This window comes from Falco punctatus (genome assembly GCF_963210335.1).
Source record: "Falco punctatus genome assembly, chromosome: 3".
Classification (NCBI taxonomy): domain Eukaryota; kingdom Metazoa; phylum Chordata; class Aves; order Falconiformes; family Falconidae; genus Falco; species Falco punctatus.
In genome coordinates this window covers 37,738,147-37,744,146 of record NC_137582.1, presented here as the reverse complement: position 1 = coordinate 37,744,146, position 6,000 = coordinate 37,738,147, and positions in this window count along the sequence as shown.

Genomic DNA, 6,000 nt, shown 5'->3' with positions numbered 1-6,000 from the left:
ATCACAAAGGCTTTTCCTCACTTGATGGGGTGGATGACTCTTGCGTTTTTGGCTTTGGTATTCTTGGTTTTCTCAGCCCGCTCTATAAAACATTTCTACGCTTTCACTTTGTAAAAGGGTACTACAGTTTGTTCTTGCCATAATGTGTTTATTTTTTGCTTCCTTCTAACAGATGTTAAGCAATTAGACAACATGGCAGAGCAACGTATTTATACAAATGAAAGGAAGTAAGGAATAAATGCTCTGAATATTATACTTCCTAACAGGATTAATTCAGTAGCGTACCAATGGTGAAGCACAGCCAGAGCAGCAAGTGAGCATTTATCAGTTACTTGTGTAATATGTGAGATATCTTACTGAGGTAGGGTAGTAACGGAACGCACCCGCCTCCTGAATCTCAGTTTTAAGCACACACAAGTGAGTGGCAGAACGCATCCACTGGAAGAGGATGGGCGGGTAACAGATTGTATAGAATGGTTAAAAAAAAGCCCACAGAGGTAAAGTGGTAAGACCAGCTGACCTGTTTTTTTCTGAGCTTACCGTTCCATTGCCTACAGTGATGTCACACTGTCTCGTGAAGCTTTTTTGCTCCTCGAGGCTTGTGCCTATCCAGATGTGCTTTACTGTAAAACTAATATCTTACTGATGTGTACGTTAAGAATTACTAGCAGTCTGAGCTAGCTCTTTTTCACGTGTAGCCAAACTTTTCAATTTTTCAATTCCAGGCCCTGGAAGGGAAGTCTTGGAACAGGCGTGGATCCTGTGCTGAGCACAACGGAGGCGTGAGCTGGGGGAGAGAAGCTGAGACAGTCAGCCCTTCAGCCTCCTACTGCTACTAAAGGTGTGATGCAGTCTGTTGCAATCTGTTTACAATGTGTTAGAACGCAGGGGTGTTACAGTGAGCTGCTGGAGTAAACCTGTGTATGAGCAATTTTAGCAAGGAAAGAGATCATGGAGTTAAAGAGCTCTGGAGAGAAACCTGAAGAGCAGAGAGGGCTTGGAAGAGTGTCTGCAGCCTGTATAGGTTTGTGTCACTTTGGAGTTGTGTGTTTGCCTTAGTGTTGTGTGCTAGCTGAAGTCTTGGGAAAGACTTTGTGACAAAGGCAATTTCCTGGCTTGGGAAGAGTAACGTAGCAGTTTCTGCCAGAACAAATCCGGGAGTACTGCTGTACATCTCCCTATCCCTGAGCCGTGCCAGTATCTGTGAAGATGTGCAGAGAACTGGAATGCTTAAGTGCCCATGATTAAAAACCCCTCCTTCCCCTCTTCATTCTTTGGAATCCATGCCAGGTTCTTCATAACCAGTGGCAAGAAAGTTCTAACAGTTTCTCATCAATGCAAGAAGCTGGCATCAAAATCTTTCTTTATGGGCCAGGAGTTTGAAGTGAAGCTGGTAGTAAGCTTTCAACTGAAATTCATCTGCTTCCATTTGAACAAATGAACTAGCGAAAACAAGAGCATCAGGGTTGTATTGAGAGCACTGAATTCTGCATGAAAAGTAGGGCTTGAATTAGAAACCTACTATTCCTATTACAGAAGATGCTATAGGAAATAGGTGGACAAACCACTGAACTATTAATCCCTAACTGAGTTCCCTTTAAGAAAAATACCTAGTCTTGTTTTAATTTTAAAAAGCCCCCAAACCAAGCCAGTGTTCTCCAATTAATTGCAGCCTTTGGTAAAATGCTTGTGGGAGGATGTGTGCCTAGTTTAGTTAACTGTTCCGTAAACAGGCAGATTACAAGACCTGTGGGGGGAAATTGCACAGAGAGGGTAGAAGTTGGTCTGAACAGTCACATGGGCAGTAAAGCCTAAAAGCAATGGCAGTGAATGTTTGGAAAGGGATGCTTCGGTGAACAGTTGGTCTCCTTTTTGTTAGTCTGTCTCCCTTTTGTTAAGAAGACATGCCATATAAACATGAATAGCTTCTATGTGCAATAAACTATCTAGTCAATCTCTTCGCCCAAGGCAGGGTCAGCTCTACCTGTGTCAACCACGTATACATCATCTAGGCAGAAGTTTCATGTAACATTGATCCTGCCTTAGGGTAGGAGATGGACTAAGGGACCTCTGTAGTTTTCTTCTAGCCTTACGTTCTGTGTCTGTCCGAATGCTGAAGCAGAGGGCTCCGTGGCAGGAAAGCACAGTGTGAAGCGTTAAAATATATATAGACTGCTTCCTGCTGTTCGCCTCCTCAGCAGGATACTTCCTTCATCCCAGGAGACAAAATCTGCTCTCAGAGGTGAGAGAGGAGTGCGTGTTCAATAAGACGCTTCATTCCTGATGAGCTCTGCTTTTGCAGAAGCATCTGTGAAAGATTAACAGGGCCATGTTTCTAAGAGGTGAGTATGAAGAGGAGATTAAATTCACATGCCAGCACACTGGATTTGTTCCTAAGTATGTTTCTCCTAACCTTGGGCTGTGCCTAACCATAGCGTTCTGCCAGATGGATTTACCTGGTGAATAGCATAGACATCCCCCATGCAATTGCTGTTAAATTGAGAAATACAGGCTTCGTGTAGTCTGCTCCCTACTAAGAGATCCTACTAGTACAATGTACTTATCAATGTCTGTCTTTGCAAGACAGTGTTTTTGAGCATAGTATATAAAGCACAGCTGAGAGACTGAAGGAATGTCACGTGGAAACTGGCTTCTGGCTCATCAACATAAATGAGCCATCTCCAACACGTAAGCCTTACTGCTTGTGGCATTCTTAAGGATACGGGTTCAGAATTTCACGTTTATTTGTTACGTGCTAGACATGCCACATGTTAAATCGCAGCACAATATCTCTTGGTAGCGTTCTTGAGTCTTGTTCCCAGAGGAAAGAAATTCAGTTCATCAGCAGTATTTGGGCATTTTCTGTGGAAGCTTTCCATCCAGATAACGCGCATCAATTGGCAGCTTGCAAAAGCTGGGATGGGTGTGCTTATGCTGAATCACAGGGAAGTCTTGGCGATTGAGAGGAAGTAGGACGGTGGGAGAATAATAAAAAATGAGGTAGTGTTGGATTCTGGTGGGCCTGGGGCTATGCAGAGGGATGCTTCTTGACCTGTTAATTAAGAGGTAGAAACAGTTGAAGAGGCTAAGCAGAAGAAGGCTGTCCCTGCTGAAAGGGTGAATAGTGAGCAGCGATGTTCTTCGTGTAAGGTTTCACACGAGTTGTCTGGCCTTGGAGGTGCTAGTAATGCATCTCCTAGTTCTTGGGATGGGCTGCATCTTGGTGCAGGGCAGGGGTTTCTGGCCAAGTTCCCCCCTCCTCTAGACACCGCTGCTGACCTGTGACCTGCTGCTGCAGTCCATAAGCAGCCTGGTACTCTGCTGCTTTAGTAGCATCTGCTAGACTTGGGTGCTGCGGTGAGCCCAGGCTGTGAGGGTGGTGGTGGAGCGCTGACAAGGTGTGCTAGCCAGAGAGCTTTCTCCCTCAAAGACGGGCCTGCCTGTATGAGACATCTGGGTTTTTGATATTCTTTCTTAGCTAATTCATGTGAGCTTTTAAGCTTAGAGACGGTTTCTTATCTTGGAATTATCCCCCCTCCTCTCCTGTAGGCTCTGAACTACGGTAATCTCACGCATTAGCAAAAGAATAAACTTTTTAGCCTAGAATAATTGTATTCTCTATCAGTGACAGAATCTATTTTGGTTTTTTCTCCTTTTAAACAGAAATTTTATATTTTATATTTAAACAGAAATTTATATTTTTAAAGGACGTCAGGTAAGCTTAGACTATTTGAAAACACTTTTGAGGAGACTGATGCTAAAGAAAGAGAAGGAGGGCAAACAGCATGCTCAGCTAGGCCCTGGGTTTCTGACTCGTATAGGCATGATCAGCCTTGAAACTATCTTTCTTAGGGCAGCATTTGCCTGTATATGTCAGTTCTTTGAAAAGCTGTATGAAGCTTGTGTTGGGACTTGGTTCAAAAGCAGTAAGGCTGGCTTAGGACACGGGAGCAGCTCCTGATAATAAGCCAGGTAGGAGTTTGGTATGGTGGTGGCAGATCCATGCTCGCCGTACTTTCAGGTCTGGTAAAGCTCTGAAGGTCTGCCTGGACCAGAGGTGCGGCTAGGCGGACTCCACCATCACCATGCTGGGCCTGGAGTTTCCATCCTCGCTGTGTTGCAACGTGAGGCTTTCAAAGGTAAAACAGCATAACAGATTATTTTTGACATTTATAACTAGTTTTCGTTGATTAATTGCCTGAGAAAGGTCCAGTTGAGTATAGGCCACAACAGGGCTTCTGCATCTATTCTGCTCTGAGATTTATTAAAGCACTGTGTAAATCTGCTGTCTACAACTTTTGTGGATATGTGGAAGAATAGGACCACTAAGAATGTGTCTTGGACTAAATCTGTAAATGGTGAAGAGTCAACGAGAATAAAATTGAACTGACCCTTTTGAAGAGGGGTTGCTCGTCTGAGCCTTGTGTTAAACACATGCAAGAAAGGCACCGTAGGTTCATAGCAATGCCGTGTTATGGATGACCTTTACTCCCAACGAGCTCTCTCTGTGGCACTGAATGTTACCTGGAGTAATCTTCCTCTAAGTGCCGTGTTACGAGACTTGAAGGATCTTGGAACAAACCCCTTGAGCCAAGGCAGTGCAGACGGTTTGTCTGGATTTTGGTTACTCAGCAAGTGAGCTGAATGCAGAAAGGGAGGCACGTTTTCTGTCAGGAGCCAATATGGCTTGTTTAGGGCAAAGGACTAACACTGATCCTTCTGCTCTCTCTTCCCAGACTTGCTGCTGAGAGCACAGACTCTGCAAGTCAGAAGAACCTTTATATTTGAGATTCCTGGTTGGCGGGGCTGGGAGCAGCGATGCTCCTCCACTAGGGTATAGTAGTGCTGCTTCAGCCTTGTGCATGGAAGCTGGGGGCAGAAAATGCAGCCCCGCTCCCATCATCATCGTCACGGACCATTTGATATGTTGGAGTGAGGTAGATATTCAGGTCCCCTGATGATACTCTGGCTGCTGAAGCATCTCATGGTCTGTCACACCCTTAGCCTCATCATCCTTTTCCTGGGAAAAGAGCTATTGCAACCACTATAATGAGGGAGAAATGGGGCTACCGTAGGCACAATCTTACTTCGGTCGTGCTACAACTGCGTCTAAGACAAGGGTCTTGAAATCGGCTTAGCATGCTGGTATCTGAAACGTTCCTAACTTCCCCTTTTCTCAGTCCTTCTCCTTGCTCATATTGACTGTTTGAGCTATAGAGGGCTCTAGAAAATAACCAGCTTTTTCGTGAAGTGGATTTGGTCTGTCCTTCAAGCTGACAGGCGATTTTTATTATGTGCTATTACTTAATGAACTCTTTTGTGGCAAATGTAATTCAATGCAGATTCTGATTCCCGGTTTGTCATTAGTCCTTTTATAAAGGAAGAAAAACGGAAAAGGACTTGATTCCTTTATCTTGTTATGCTAATTGCATTAGGAATATGGGAGAAAAACAGCCAGTGGATTTAACTGTAGGAAAATCTCAGCTTCTATTTTACTTAAGAAAAAGGGAATTTACTGGGGCAGAACATACCTGACTTTAGCCAAAGCAAATTCTGATCCAAGTTTAGGGTTTGAAAAACCTAAGTCAATAATTATATTGTTCTGTAAAATTCCTTTTGAAAGGAAGCCTGTAACAGCTATGGTAGAAGGTATGTAGTGTTGCGACAGGAACTCGGGACGAACTCAGGACTAAGTTGTGGAAGAAATAAGGGTTTGGCTGGAAAGTTGCATATGACATCAAGTAGTAGCGGTATGTCCTGGAAAGGTGTTGCAAAAAGGGTCAAGCTAGAGGGAAAGTATACGTGAATTTTGTACCCTCTAGATTCTGGTTTGTGTTCCTGAGTATCTGTTTGACTGCCTGTAGCTAGTGTCCTTAAACTGCATGGATGAAATCTTTGAGCTCTTACTTCCCAGAATTCAGCTTTTTTGTTTGTAAAATGGGGATAATTTCCTTTCCTATCTCTTACAGAGGTTTGGGAGAAGTGTGCTGTGAAAGGCCG